This window comes from Hevea brasiliensis, chromosome 7, assembly GCF_030052815.1.
Source record: "Hevea brasiliensis isolate MT/VB/25A 57/8 chromosome 7, ASM3005281v1, whole genome shotgun sequence".
NCBI classification, from domain to species: domain Eukaryota; kingdom Viridiplantae; phylum Streptophyta; class Magnoliopsida; order Malpighiales; family Euphorbiaceae; genus Hevea; species Hevea brasiliensis.
The window spans coordinates 8,078,934-8,094,669 of record NC_079499.1 but is presented as its reverse complement, the minus strand read 5'-3'; the positions used below and the strand labels follow the sequence as shown (position 1 = coordinate 8,094,669).

At 33.7% G+C, this 15,736-nt stretch overlaps 1 non-coding gene and 1 pseudogene across 1 annotated transcript; one reads left to right on the top strand and one right to left on the bottom strand.

Moving 5' to 3' along the window:
• Nucleotides 1-7,955: 7,955 nt before the first annotated feature.
• On the bottom strand, nucleotides 7,956-8,061 carry LOC131181901 (small nucleolar RNA R71). The gene has a single exon (XR_009150375.1). It is a non-coding gene; the product is annotated as a small nucleolar RNA R71 (small nucleolar RNA).
• A 6,999-nt stretch (nucleotides 8,062-15,060) lies between these two features.
• Nucleotides 15,061-15,736, top strand: part of LOC131181314 (uncharacterized) — a 171,029-nt pseudogene continuing 170,353 nt past the window's right edge.

Sequence of the window (15,736 nt, the reverse complement as noted above, 5' to 3'; positions counted from 1 at the left end):
GATTTTGAAGTTACTGGATGCAGGGGTTGTTTACCCAATTTCATATAGTAAATGGGTGAGTCCAGTCCAAGTGGTGCCAAAAAAATCAGGAGTCACTATGGTAGCAAATCAAGATAATGAGCTTGTTCTAATAAGGATTCAGCGTGGATGGCGAATGTGCATAGACTACCGCAAGCTGAATTCGATAACAAGGAAGGATCACTTCCTATTGCCATTCTATGATTAGATGCTTGAACGGTTAGCAGGTAAGTCTTATTTCTGCTTTCTTGATGGTTTTTCTGGATATAATCAAATTGTGATTGCACCAGAAGATCAGGAGGAGACTACCTTTACTTGCCCTTTTAGAACTTTTTCTTTTAGAAGGATGCCCTTCGGGCTTTGTAATGCACCTGCCACATTTCAGAGATTCATGATGAGCATATTTTCAGATTACATTAATAATTGCATTGAGGTGTTCATAGATGATTTTACTGTGTATAGTGATTCATTTGATGCATGTTTACATCATTTGACTTCTGTTCTTGAGCGATTGATGAGTGCATAATTAATATTTGTACTCCCATCACATTAGGTGTTTCTAGTGTATTTTTATGTCTAATTCAGTTGATTAAAGTATAATTATCAATTAGGCATATTTTTAGAGAATTGTTGGAATAATTGTGTTAAATGGAGAAATTTTTAGTATTTGCATTAATTTGACCTTTGCTGTATTTTTTAGGTGTTTCTAAAGTTGTGGGTCTCCAAATCCAATGCTGTTTAATTCGTTGAAAAGCTAAGTCAGAGCACTACAAATGACAAAGAGGGACCAAAGCCCAAATCTGTCTTCAAGGTTGTTAAAATTAGCTATGAATTTATTACAGAAGCCCACACTTGATGTGTCACGACCAGTTTTGGTATTTATTTTATATTTGGAGCTCTAGATGTCCAAATGAAGCAACCCTAGGCCCAATTGAACCTTAAGAGCCATCTCTACAACTTCTATGAAGGGCTAAAGACAAGACTACATCGTTTTGGTGGTTAAAAAGGGCAATGAAGTCAAAATTATGGGCTGGATCATTTGTTAGAACCGGTTTTGGTTTTTGGCCCATAACTTGGGCTGTAGACCTCCGATTTGGGCAAATGAGTACTCGTTGGAAAGCTAGAAAGTAGGGCTACAACTTTCCTGAAGAAGGCGGAGACAGATTAAGAAGGAAAGTGGCTGAAAATTGGCCGTGATTGCAAAATAGAAAATCTATCTTTTTGAATTTCAAAAATTTTCCAAGTTTGGTTCTTATTGTTTGAGATTAGGTTTTTCATTATAAAACTTATCTTTGGCAGCAGCGGAGATATTCATTCAAACCTTTGACACTTTTATTACACCTCCATTCTCCATTCATGTCCATAGTTTTAGATTTCTCCATTTTTTTTTCTTTTGTAAGCCATGAACATGAGTGGCTAAGTTCTAAATTCAGTTCAAGGGATTCTAGTTCTTAGACATGATTTGTGAGACCAGGTTCTTAATTTAAATTATGCCTTCTTGAATATCTATTGTTTCTCGATTTCATTATTCCTAATCTATTAAATGATTTGCTAAAAAGGCCTATTAGTTAATTGTTTGATGTGATAAATTGCTAGTTTATCTTCATAATCCATAATTGTTGTGTAAGATTGAATGTGAGTAGCAATTAGGTTTTATTGATTATGATCCAAGTTTTCGATAATAACCTAAGGAAACAATAGGGTGAATTAAATGATTTATGCTTTATAAATCGTTGTTCAGCTTAACTACTTCCTATTCTTAAAGCAGTTATTAAATTGATGTGGATTGCTTAATACCAATTCAGTTAATAATTAGTGTCAATAAGAGTGTTGGGCTTGAATTGATGAGTATAGGGAAGTTAAGGGTTTTACCTCGCTATTTTGTAAAGCTACGTTACGTATTCAATAAGAGATAATTATATTTCTTTTGTCTATAATCGAGTCATGCGTTGGAATGCGAATTACCTTGGATTGAAGTTTATTTAAATTGAGAGTTTTATATCTAAATTTAGTTATTTAATTTCTGAACTTGATTTCTTATGATTTAGTGTTACAACTCCAACCTGCCCCCACCCCCACCCCCCTATTCTTAAAGCAGTTATTAAATTGTTGAGGATTGCTTAATACCAATTCAGTTAATAATTAGAGTCAATAAGAGTGTTGGGCTCGAATTGATGAGTATAGGGAAGTTAGGGGGTTTTACCTCGCTATTTTCTAAAGCTACGTTAAGTATTCAATAAGAGATAATTGTATTTCTTTTGTCTATGATTGAGTCATGCATTGGAATGCGAATTACCTTGGGCTGAAGTTTGTTTAAATTGAGAGTTTTATATCTAAATTTAGTTCTTTAATTTCTGAGCTTAATTTCTTTTGATTTAGTGTTACAACTCCACCCTGTCCCCCCCCCCTACCTTTGTTCTTTTTTTTTTTTTTTTTTTTTCTGTTGCACACGAGCACGAAATTTAGTAACTCAATCAGTCTCTAGAGTTCGACTTGGATTACCACTTATTGCAATCATTCAGAAAATATTTCATTACTGGTAATTTTAGTTAATTTTTGGTGGAATCGGCAACCATTAAGAATTTTGGCGCCGTTGCCGGTGACTAGAAGTTTATTGGATTTCGTATTTTTAGTGTTAGGATATTTTGTTATTAACTCTGTAACACCCTTACTTTAGCAAGTCCGTACATTCTACTGTTCTGGTGACTGGTGTCGGTCCAGATAGCTAGAATGTTTGGAACTAAATTTAGACTAGAGTGAGGAGTTATAAATAAATTAAATAATGGTAAGAAAAATTAAGGAAAAATTTTAGAAATGAAATACAATAAAGTTAAATGAGTTGGTGCTCCGGCAATGGGTGACCTAACGGGAAGCTATTGTAAAAGACAGTTAGCAGTCCTAAACCCTAGGAAAATTCGGTGAATTAATTTTTGGGACTCCAGTGAAGACTTATTGAGCCTTAGATGGCATTAGAATGCCAAGAAAATACTAAGAAAATTTATTCAATCGGTACAGACGATTTTGGCTCAATAACCAAACGGAGGGCATTTTGGTCATTTCGTCATCAGAGATGATTTTTGGCCAACTTGCCCAATTAAGTAAATAAATTATATAATATAAAATGTGAATAAATATTACCAAAAATTTAATTAAAAATGAATACAAGAGAAAGAAAAAGAAAATGAATGTAAATACTTAATTATGACATCATAAAAAGCTCTCCACCAATCACCACATAACAAACTATTATAAATCAAATAAAAAGAGATAAAATGAGGTAAAAATTAAAAGAGCAATTTGCCCCTCATCTTCCCCAAACCAGCCGAACTCCATGGATACACTTCCCATAAATTTTTCAAGCTTTCAAGCTTGAAATTCTTCCTTCTCTCACACCAAAAGCCCTAGTTATCTTCACTAAAACTTGATTTTATCTCTTGGGAAAGTGTTTGGCAGCCAAGAAAGAGTTAGAAAGTGAAGGAAAATTGAGGATTAACCAAGAGAAAATTCTGCTCACACAAGGTTAGTGCACCAAACAACTTTCTCTTCTTCTTCAACTAGTAAAAGCATGCCAAACTAAGTAAAAATCTTAAGAAAATTTAAAAGAAATCTTGAGTGTATGGGAACTGAAATTTTCAGCAGCCATGAGGGTTGTGTGAAATTGATGACTTTAATGGTTCTAAATTGGTTAGTGAAGACATGTGATGAGATTGTATATGTTAGAAATCAAAGTGAATGGGAATTGTATGTGTTGTGAACCTTGAGTTAGGGTTTTGACCTAACTATTTGGGGATTTTGTGAAATTATTTGAAATTGACCAAATTGAGATTGCTTGATGATGTTTAGAAGTGTCATGTATGTCAATTGAAGTAATGGAGTTAGAGGAAATTGAATATTGGGAGTGCATGTTTCTTGCAGGAAATTTAGACCTATGAGTCCAGTATACTCTTTGAGTTATAACTGAAGTTGTGTGACTCTAATTGGTATGAGGCCATTGAAAGTGAAACTAGACTCAAAATAATCCATTTTTCATGAAGAAAGCCTTCCCAAATTCTATCCATAAGTTGACTAATTTGCTGGTCCAATCTGGATATCCAAACACTAAACGCAGAAAAATGACCAAATGAACAGTATATGTTCATTTGGTCATAACTCTCTTTATACAGGTCCAAATGACCTGAATTTTATACCATTGAAAAGCTTAGACATAGGAATACAACTTTCATTGAGAACACCAAGCCCAAAATGCCTCTAACCTAATGAAATTATTGACTCAAATTAGGACAACAAACTGACTTGAACCATTCTGCCCAGAATTTTTTGGACATAGACTACCCGACCAGTTTTGGTAAAATGTCCATAACTTGGTCTACAAAAATTAAAATGCAATAAAACCAGTGGCAAAAATTCCACAAGAAATAGATCTACAATAATGGTCTTTTGACCAAAACCCAGAAACCTAGGGAACTAGGTCAATTAACTAGGTTAAGTCAGTATTCTAGAAATTTTCTAAGGGAACATTTGACCCCAGAACACTTATTTAGGCATATCTCCCACTAGAAAATTTCAATTAGGATGAGCCATACTGATTCGGAACCCTAAGAAACAAGGATCTAACTTTGTTTTGGACATTGTCCTCAAATTATGAACATAAGAATCCTGAAATGGAGATCAAAGCTACTGACCTGAATCTGGATCCTAAAGGCATAAGGTACTGGAGTCTAGGCCAATTAAATTGTTATAATTAATTCTACAAAACTTGAAGAATTGTAATTAAAATTTTTAAGTGACCATAAGACATAGGGCAACAAATTATATGAAGAACATTAAGCCTAAAAGTAACTGCAACATATCCAATTGAATTAGTAAAGGTTAATGCCACAATCTGCCTAATTAAAGAGACAGAATTAGGAAATGAACCAGTTATGGTTATTTGACCATAACTTGAGTTACAAAACTCCAAATGGAGTGATTCAAAAAAGGAAATTAAACTAGATATATAAAGGAACAACTTTCATGAAGAAAGTTTAGCCAAATTCTCACTTTAGCACAGACAAATGGAATAGTAAACATAGGACATAAAAACTGAAAATTTGGAAATACTTTTAGGAGGCTTTGAATTGCAATTAGCAATCAATGCCAATAACTTTAGGACCCAAAATATGGGGTCTTAGTGCAATTAGAATTAATATACCTATTATATATGAAAAAGTCAACATTTTGAATAAATAGTAATGTGAATAGTAACCCCTATGATATAGGAAATGGTATACTAAATTAGAAAAACTATTAGGATGGTTAATATAGATAATTTGATTAATAAATTTAAATTCTTGAAGTTGAGTGACTCTAGGATTTAAGGAAAATTTAGTTAAATTTGAAATCCATGAAATGTTCATGGATTACTTGGAATATGAATGATAATTTATATGCATAGTGTAATGAATAAATGAATGTATGAATGAGACTTTATTTCTCATTATTGGAGAAAGGATAAGGAAACATGCTTTGAGTACAATTACACATGAAAATAATTGTTATAAATTGTGATCAATTTTAGTGACATAATGAATGAATGAAATGATGAATGCATAATTTAGGTAAAATTGTATTTTAGAAAATTTATACTTCTGCTAGTAATAAAAATTAAAACGTTATAAATTATAATTGGAACATAAAATGAAATAATGATACTTATGAACTCTTAATGGTACTATGTGCCCATGTATCGCCTAGACACGTATGTCAGATTGGATAGATTGGCATGCCAATAGGGTATTATTTTAGTAGTACTATGTAAGGCTTTATGCCTGTATTTATGGTTTTATGCATGCATTCATGGCTTATATGCTTGATTATCTGTTATCATGGGTTTTAGCCATACTGTTTTCATGGCTTTTTGTCATATTGATTGCATACGTGGTTGACGTACTGAGCTTACATGTCCCATGGTATGACGGCCCGAGACACTGCGGTGTCCAGTGCCCACGACCCGTTATCCAGTTTAGTCAGCCTATCATAAGTTACTTGGGCAATAAAATAAATTAAGAATATTAGAAAATTAAAATATTAGAAATTAAATAAACGAGTTAGAAAGATATGAAATAAATTAGATTAGCACTAAAAAACTTATTTATTTGAAAGACCCAAAATGAACTAGATTAATATTAAAATTTATCTATTATGAAATAACTCTAAGAATTTTAATTGTTATGAAATGATCTAAGATAACAGAGGAAATATTCAGAAAGCGATAAAAAAAAAAGATTAGCAAAGAAATTATAACTTTAATAAACATTACAAATGCACTTTTTCCCAATAACATAAAGTTAAGAATAATATTTTTAGAATTTATGGGAATTGTATATTATTACTGTGAATTTAGGAATTAAACGCTTCTGAAGAAGAATAAATTAGAACAAAAGATAGTTGATACTAGAAGTATTATATTAAATTAGATTAAATTCTAGAGTATCCAAATTATGATCCATTTATTTCTTTATTTGTATATATTATTTTCTTATTATATTATTGCACCACTAAGCAGCAATGCTTAGCTTGATGGATTGTTTCCTTCACGCAGGTACTGAAGATAAAACCCAGTGAACATTTGACTAGGATTTTTAGAGTCCAGATCTGCAGAAGTGTCAGAAGTGTTCAAAGTTGTCACCTCCTCAGCAATGCATGTAGATAGGGCTCACATTAAGCATATCATATATTTTGTATATGTTAATTATTTCTTATGTTGTAATGTAAATTAGCAAATTGTAATTAATTTGTATCTCATGTCCATGATGAACTTATGTAATTAATTGACAAATTATGTGAATTAATGGAATTGAGAATTTTGATACATGAATTGAGTATGAATGATTATAATTGAACATAAACTGCAAAAATTGAATATGTGATGATAAGGATGAGATTATGTATATTTTAATGAAAATTTATATGAATTTTAAACAGGTAAATAGTGAAACACGTCAAATGGTATTAGAACAGGGGAAACTCCCGCTGTTTCTCCTTAGAATAATAATTTGATTTTAAAATATAATGAGAATAAATTATTAAGGGAAATAAAGTGAGATAAAAATAGGGTACTCCTGCACCGAGTGTGACATGCCTTGCTCGGCTATACTGTAGACGGGTAAGGGGTGTTACAAACTCTGTTTGTGAAGTGTTGTTGTTTTCAGGTTTTTGGTGAAAATTACGATGTTACTATTCATCGACAGAATTTTGGTTGAATTAAGAGGGCGCTCTATACTTTTTTTGAAGGAAATGACGTTCTGAATAAGACCAATAGGATTCTTTGGCCCCACCCTCTTGAGGCTAAATTCAATCATTTTCTAGGGTTTTGAGGCATTTTTCTGTTTTTAGTTTGATTTTTTTTTTGTTTATGACAAGAACTTCTCAATCTGGTGAGTTGCTCTTTGATCCAGAAGTAGAAAAAATAGCTAAACAGTTGAGAAAATTGGCTAAGCAAGCTAAGCAGATTTCGAGTACATATGAAGGAGTCCAATCTCCAAGGGAATTAAGTTCGGATTCGGATTTGGATTCAGATTCCGAATATGAAACCATGGCTGCTAGGACTTTGAAAGAGTTGGCTGCTCCTAATCTAAACCAACAGCCTTTGTGTATTCAATTTCTTGCTTTAAATGTTGCTTTTGAGTTAAAGTCTGGACTAATCCATTTGTTGCCTAAGTTTCATGGTCTTTCAGGTGAGGATCCACATAAGCATTTAAAGGAATTTCATGTTGTGTGTTCCAGCATGAAACCTCAAGGAGTTTCAGAGGATCAGATTAAGCTTCGAGCTTTCCCTTTCTCCCTAAGAGGCATAGTTAAGGATTGGTTATATTACCTTCCTTTTGGATCTGTTAACTCATGGAATGAGATTAAGCGGATATTTTTGGAAAAGTATTTTCCTGCTTCCCGTGCTGCTGAGATAAGTAAAGAAATTTGTGACATCCGGCAGTACAATGGAGAGAGTTTGTCTGAGTATTGGGAGCGATTTAAGAAGCTGTGTGCAAGTTGTCCCCATCATCAAATAAGTGAGCAGCTTTTGATTCAGTATTTCTATGAGGGACTTCTACCAATGGACCGCAGTATGATAGATGTTGCTAATGGAGGAGCTTTGGTTGATAAGACACCAGAAGAGGCAAGGAGGCTAATTGCTAACATGGCAGCAAACTCTCAGCAATTTGGAATGAGAATGGATCACACACCTAAGAAGGTTAATGAGGTAAGTACATCTAACCTTGAGAGACAAATTTCTGATTTAACTTCTTAGGTGAGGCAATTGGCTATAGGAAACATGCAAACAGTTAAGGTATGTGGAATTTGTTTAGGTTCGGGTCATGCTACTGACATGTGTTCTGCATTATAAGAGGATGAATTAATGCAACATGCTAATGCAGTAGGAAATTATGGACAACCACAACGCACGTATGATCCCTTTTCTAATACTTATAATCCGGGATGGCGAGATCATCCCAATTTGAGTTATGGGAATCAACCAGTACAAAACCGATATCAGCAGCAAAGACCACAAGTGAATCAATCACCTCCCCCTCCCTCAAATCAAGGTACGTCACTTGATGAAATTGTTAAGGCTTTGGCTAACAATACACAATAGTTTCAATAGGAGACCAGAAATAGCATTCAAAACATAGAGAAGCAGATTGGTCAATTAGCTTTATCTGTGAGTAAACTTGAAGCTCAAGGTTCTGGAAAGCTTCCAACATAAACAGTCATGAATCCCAGAGAAAATGCAAGTGCTATAGTGTTGCAGAGTGGGAAAGAAGTTGATAACCAGACTCCACACGAGTCAATGAAAAAGAAGAAACAAGGAGCAAAAGAGTCTGAAGTTCCTAAAGTAGAGGTAAATACTGAACCAAAACCGAATAAGGTTAATAATTCTGTTCTTCCTCCATTCCCCTACAGGTTGGTTAAGACTAAGAAAGAAAAACAAGAGAAAGAATTTTGGAGACTTTTAGGAAGGTAGAGGTTAATATACCTTTACTTGATGCAATCAAACAAGTTCCTAGGTATGCTAAATTCCTTAAGGAATTATGCACTACAAGGCGCAAGTTGAGGAATAATGAGAAGATCAGTGTTGGGGAAAATGTGTCAGCATTAATTCAGCGGAAAATACCCCCTAAGTGTAAGGATCTAGGTTCGTTTTCTATTCCCTGCAAAATAGGTGATTCTAGATTTGAACGTGCAATGGTAGATTTAGGAGCATCTATTAATGTTATGTCATATTTAGTTTTTCAAACTTTAAATTTAGGTCCATTGAAAGAAACCAATGTCATTATTCAGTTAGCTGATCGTTCTAATGCTTAACCATTGGGAGTAGTTGAGGATGTGTTGGTGCAGGTTGGAGAATTGATTTTTCCTACAGATTTTTACATTCTGGATATGGAGGGTAGTGCTCCCACATCAAAGTCAGCTTTGATTTTGTTTGGAAGATCTTTCCTAAAAACTGCCAAGACAAAAATTGATGTAGATGATGGTACCTTAACTATGGAGTTTGATGGAGAGACTGTCAAATTTAATATCTTTGATGCCATGAAGTATCCTGCTGATGATCATTCTTTCTTTTCTATTGATTTTATTGATAGATTTGTACATGATGTTTTTGAGTTAAGCATGGAGGATGAGTTAGAATTGGTAATTAATCAAGGAAGTCAAGAAGTCAGTACCAATCAGCCATTAAATGTAGAGGTTCAAGATGCAGTAATGGCATTGCAGTCATTACATTCTGTTCCAAGAAGGTATGGAGTATCAAAGATTGACTTACCTGTATCTCACATAAAATTATTACCTTCTGTTGTGCAGGCACCAGTTCTTGAACTCAAGTCTTTACCTCAGTATTTGAAGTATGTTTACTTGGGAGACAATGAAACACTTTAAGTTATCATCTCAAGTAATTTAACAAAGATTTAAAAAGAAAGATTGATTAGAGTTCTGAGAATACACAAGGAAGCAATTGGATGGACAATAGCTGACATTAAAGGTATAAGTCCATCAGTGTGCATGCACATGATTTTATTGGAAGATGATGCTAAACCAAGTAGAGAAGCTCAAAAGAGGTTGAACCCACAGATGATGGAGGTTGTAAAGAAGGAGATTTTAAAGCTACTGGATGCAAGAGTTATTTACCCAATTTCAGATAGTAAATGGGTGAGTCCAGTCCAAGTAGTGCCAAAAAAATCAGGAGTCATTGTGGTAGCAAATTAAGATAATAAGCTTGTTCCAATAAGAATTCAGAGTGGATGGCGAATGTGCATAGACTACCGCAAGCTGAATTTGATAACAAGGAAGGATCACTTCCCATTGCCATTCATTGATCAGATGCTTGAACGGTTAGCAGGTAAGTCTTATTTCTTCTTTCTTGATGGTTTTTCTGGATATAATCAAATTGTGATTACACCAGAGGATTAAGAGAAGACAGTGAAACTGAATAGGAAGGATTGGAGCCTTAGATTAGATGATGCTTTGTGGGCATATAGGACTGCCTATAAGACACCCATAAGTATGTCCCCCTACAGATTGGTATTTGGTAAGTTATGTCACCTTCCTGTGGAGTTAGAACATAAGGCCTATTGGGCTGTTAGACAATCTAATTTGGATTTGGACACTACTGGTGTGGAAAAAAATTACAATTGCATGAATTAGAGGAAATTCGACTTGAGGCTTATGAGAATTCTAGGATCTATAAAGAAAAGACCAAGGCATTCCATGACAAACTAGTTCTAAGGAAGCAGTTTGTGATTGGGAAAAAAGTTTAGTTGTATAATTTCATATTGAAGCTGATGCTTGGTAAATTGCATTCTCGTTGGATTGGCTCCTTTATTGTTACTAATGTGTTTCCTTAAAGTGCAGTTGAAATTCAAAGTTTAGGAACTAACAAGGTATTCAAGGTCAATGGTCATAGACTCAAGCCATTTTATGAGGGGTTTCAGGAGCATTCCATGGAGGAGTTCAAATTGAGTAACCTAATTTATTTGAATTAAGGAGCTTTGCCATGTCAAGCTAACGACGATAAACAAAAGCGCTTTTTGGGAGGCAACCCATGGGTGGCTGGTAGCCATGATCAGATTTGTTCTCCTCTTTTCTTTTGACTTTATTTTATGTTGTTTTCATTTGTTTTACATTAGGGACAATGTGAGGAGTAAGTGTGGGGAAGGAGTTTGAAATTTGTTGTTATAATTTTTTTTAACATAAAAAAAATAATATATATATATATAATAATTTTTTTTTTCATTCTCATAAGCTTGATTCTATATTAACTCTCAGAGAGAAGTGCTTTGTCCTTGAAATGACTTTTCTATTTTAGGTTGAATTTTTGAGATTTTAGGCAAGGTAATAGTAACTTTAATGATGGATTTTCCCTCTTCTCTATGGTTAGGTTGAATTTTTGAGATTTTAGGCAAGGTAATAGTAACTTTCATGATAGATTTTCCCTCTTCTCCATACCATAGAGCAATTTTTTTTTTTCTCCATAAATCATTTAGGTTTAATTTAATAGTGAAATGATTAGTTATGTGTGCTTTAAACTAGCGTCATGCATATTTCAGAACTTTGTTTAATCTATCAGGGCACTTTATAATATGTAGATGCATAAATTGGGGGAAATAAAAGAACTTAAAAATTGCTCCACTATTTTAATTAAGCAAAGTAACCAAGGGTTTTCATGAACCCCATGTCGATTCTCAGGCCAAAAGCTAGCTAGGATATGAGCAAGGTACTTTTCTGAAGGTGACGGTTAAAAAAATAATAATAGAAAAAAGAAAAAAAAAGGTAACTGTGACGAGAGAGAAGTACCAATTTCAAATTTAAAAAAAAAAAGGCCATTTCTATCTCCCCTAAGATTTGCAAAGAGCTACATTGTTGTGTCTTGATAAATTAGCCTTGTGTTTTGTTGTGTATTGATTTAAAATCTTATGGAAATTTAATTGTGTGACCTTAATTGATTTCAAGCCTTTTGTTTTGTGTTGGAGATTTGTTGATATATTGGTATGGTGTTGAAGGAATTTGTTGTGATGGTTATTACCTTGCCTCTTCTTTCAAACTTTTAATCTTTTGTTAAAGAATGTTGTTATAAGGTGAAGTTAAGTGAACTTCTAAGTGGAGTTGATTGAGAGTTTAAGTCATACTTGAGGACAAGTATGGAATAAGTGTGGGGGAATTTGATGAGTGCATAATTAATATTTATACTCCTATCACATTTTGTGTTTCTAGTGTATTTTTATACCTAATTCAGTTGATTAAAGTATAATTATAATTAGGCATATTTTTAGAGAATTGTTGGAATAATTGTGTTAAATGGAGAAATTTTTAGTATTTGCATTAATTTGACCTTTGCTGTATTTTTCAGGTGTTTCTAAAGTTGTGGGTCTCCAAATCCAATGCTGTTTAATTCGTTGAAAAGCTAAGTCAAATGATAAAGAGTGACCAAAGCCCAAATCAGTCTTCAAGGTTGTTAAAATTAGCTATGAATCTATTATAGAAGCCCACATTTGATGTGTCACGACCAGTTTTGGTATTTATTTTATATCTGGAGCTCTAGACGTCCAAATGAAGCAACCCTAGGCCTAATTGAACCTTAAGAGCCACCTCTACAACTTCTATGAAGGGCTAAAGAAAAGACTACATCGTTTTGGTGGTTAAAAACGGTAATGAAGTCAAAATTATGGGCTGGATCATTTGTCAAAACCAGTTTTGGTTTTTAGCCCATAACTTGGGCTGTAGACCTTTGATTTGGGCAAATGAGTACTCTTTGGAAAGCTAAGAAGTAGGGCTACAACTTTTCTGAAGAAGGTAGAGACAGATTTGGAAGGGAAGTGGCTGAAAATTGGCCATGATTGCAGAGCAGAAAATCTGTCTTTTTGAATTTCAAAAATTTTCCAAGTTTGGTTCTTATCTTTGAGATTAGGTTTTTTATTATAAAGCTCATCTTTGGCAGCAGAGGAGATATTCATTTAGACCTTTGACACCTTCATTACACCTCCATTCTGCATTCACGTCCATAGTTTTAGATTTCTCTATTTTTTTTTCTTTTGTAAGCCATGAACATGAGTGGCTAAGTTCTAAATTCAGTTCAAGGGATTCTAGTTCTTAGGCATGATTTGTGAGACTAGGTTCTTAATTTAAATTATGCCTTTTTGAATATCTATTGTTTCTCGATTTCATTGTTCCTGATCTATTGAATGATTTGCTAAAAAGGCCTATTAGTTATTGATGTGATCAATTGCTAGTTCATTTTCAAAATCCGTAATTGCTGTGTAAGATTGAATGTGAGTAGCAATTAGGTTTTATTGATTATGATCCAAGTTTTTTATAATAACCTAAAGAAACAATAGGGTGAATTAAATGATTTATGCTTTATAAATCGTTGTTCAGCTTAACTCCTTCCTATTCTTAAAGCAGTTATTAAATTGATGAGGATTACTTAATACCAATTCAGTTAATAATTAGAGTCAATAAGAGTGCTGGGCTCGAATTAAAGAGTATAGGGAAGTTAGGGGTTTTACCTCGCTGTTTAGTAAAGCTACGTTAAGTATTCAATAAGAGATAATTGTATTTCTTTTGTCTATGATTGAGTCATGCATTGGAATGCGAATTACCTTGGACTAAAGTTTGTTTAAATTGAGAGTTTTATATCTAAATTTCCTCACAGTTGTGGGGTAGGGTAAGTTCACAATTAAATCAATTTTAGACTTATCCACCTCAATACTCCTATTAGAGACAACATGACCCAAAACAATCCCCTGTTCCACCATAAAATGACACTTCTCGTAATTCAAAACAAGATTTTTCTCAATGCATCGCTGATGGTTGCCGATTCCACCAAAAATTAACTGAAATTATCAGTATTGAAATATTTTCTGAATGATTGCAATAAGTGATAATCCAGATCGAACCCTAAAGACTGACTGAGTTACTAAATTTCATGCTCATGTGTAATAGAACAAAAAAAAAAAAAAAAGAACAAAGGTTGGGGAGGGGTTGTAACACTAAATCAGAAGAAATCAAGTTTAGAAATTAAAAAAAAGTATGCTCTTTTCTTGGTCATGCAGGTTTCTATCGTAGATTCATTAAGGATTTCTCTAAGATAGCAATTCCTTTATTTAGACTCTTGTAAAAAGATGTTTCTTTTAAGTTTAGTGAAGAGTGCAAGGAGGCTTTTGACAAGTTGAAGTCTGCATTAACATCACCCCCTATTATTCAGGCTCCTGATTAGACGATGCCGTTTGAAATTATGTGTGATGCGAGTAATTATGCAGTGGGAGTAGTTTTAGGGCAGCGTGTTGGGAAGCTCTTTCATGTGATTTATTATGCATCCAGAACACTCAATTCAGCTTAGCACAATTATTCTACGATCGAAAAATAGTTTTTGGCTATAGTTTTTGCTTTAGATGAATTTGGTCATATTTGCTTGGTTCTAAAGTAATTGTCTTTTCTGATCATGCAGCATTGAAGTATCTTTTGGCAAAGAAGGAAGCAAAACCAAGGTTGATTAGATGGATCCTTCTTCTGCAAGAATTTGATCTTCAAATCAAAGATAATAAAGGGGCTGAGAACCTGGTAGCAGATCATTTGAGCAGGTTAGTGACACAAGGAGATCCAGTGCCTTTGTGGGAATTTTTTCCTGATAAGTAGTTGTTTAAATTGCAAGGTATGATCCCTTGGTATGCTGATTTGGTAAATTATTTGGTTACTAAGACTATGCCTTCTGATTGGAGTAGAGCTAGAAAAGAGAAATTGAAAAGTGAGGCTAAGTATTATGTGTGGGATGATCCTTACTTGTGAAAATTTTATTCAGATCAAATTATTAGGTGATATGTTCCTGATAATGAGATTCAGTCTATTCTTACTTTTTGTCATATTTATGCATGTGGAGGTCATTTTGGACCCAAGAGAATAGGTAAAAAAATATTAGACTGTGGTTTTTACTGGCCCACTATATTTCGTGATTCATATTTGTCTTGCAAAAATTATGAACAATGTCAAAGAACAGGAAGTTTAACCCGTAGGAATGAAATGATTCAGACCCCGATACTTTTTTGTGAGATTTTTGATGTGTGGGGTATTGACTTTATGGGTCAATTTCCTTCGTCTTTTAGTTTTGTTTATATATTGCTTGCTGTTGATTATGTTTTGAAATGGGTGGAAGCAAAGGCCACCAAAACTAATGATTCTAAAGTTGTTATAGGTTTTATCAAGTCTAATATTTTCAACAAGTTTGGAATCCCTAGAGCTTTGATTAGTGACCAGGGTTCTCATTTTTGTAATAGAGCCGTTGAGGCATTATTTAGAAGATATGGTGTTTTTCATAAAATATCTATAGCTTATCATCCTCAAACAAATGGGCAAGCAGAGGTGTCTAACAGAGAGATCAAGTCTATTTTGGAAAAAACAGTGAAGCCAAATAGAAAAGATTGGAGCCTTAGACTTGATGATGCTTTGTGGGCTTACAGGACTGCTTATAAGACACCCATAAACATGTCCCCTTATAGATTGGTTTTTGGTATATTGTGTCACCTTCTTGTTGAACTAGAACATAAGGCTTATTAGGCTGTTAGACATTGTAATTTGAATTTGGATACTGCTGGTGTGGAAAGAAAATTACAATTGCATGAATTAGATAAAATTCAACTTGAGGCTTATGAGAATTCTAGGATCTATAAAGAAAAGACCAAGGCATTCCATGACAAAC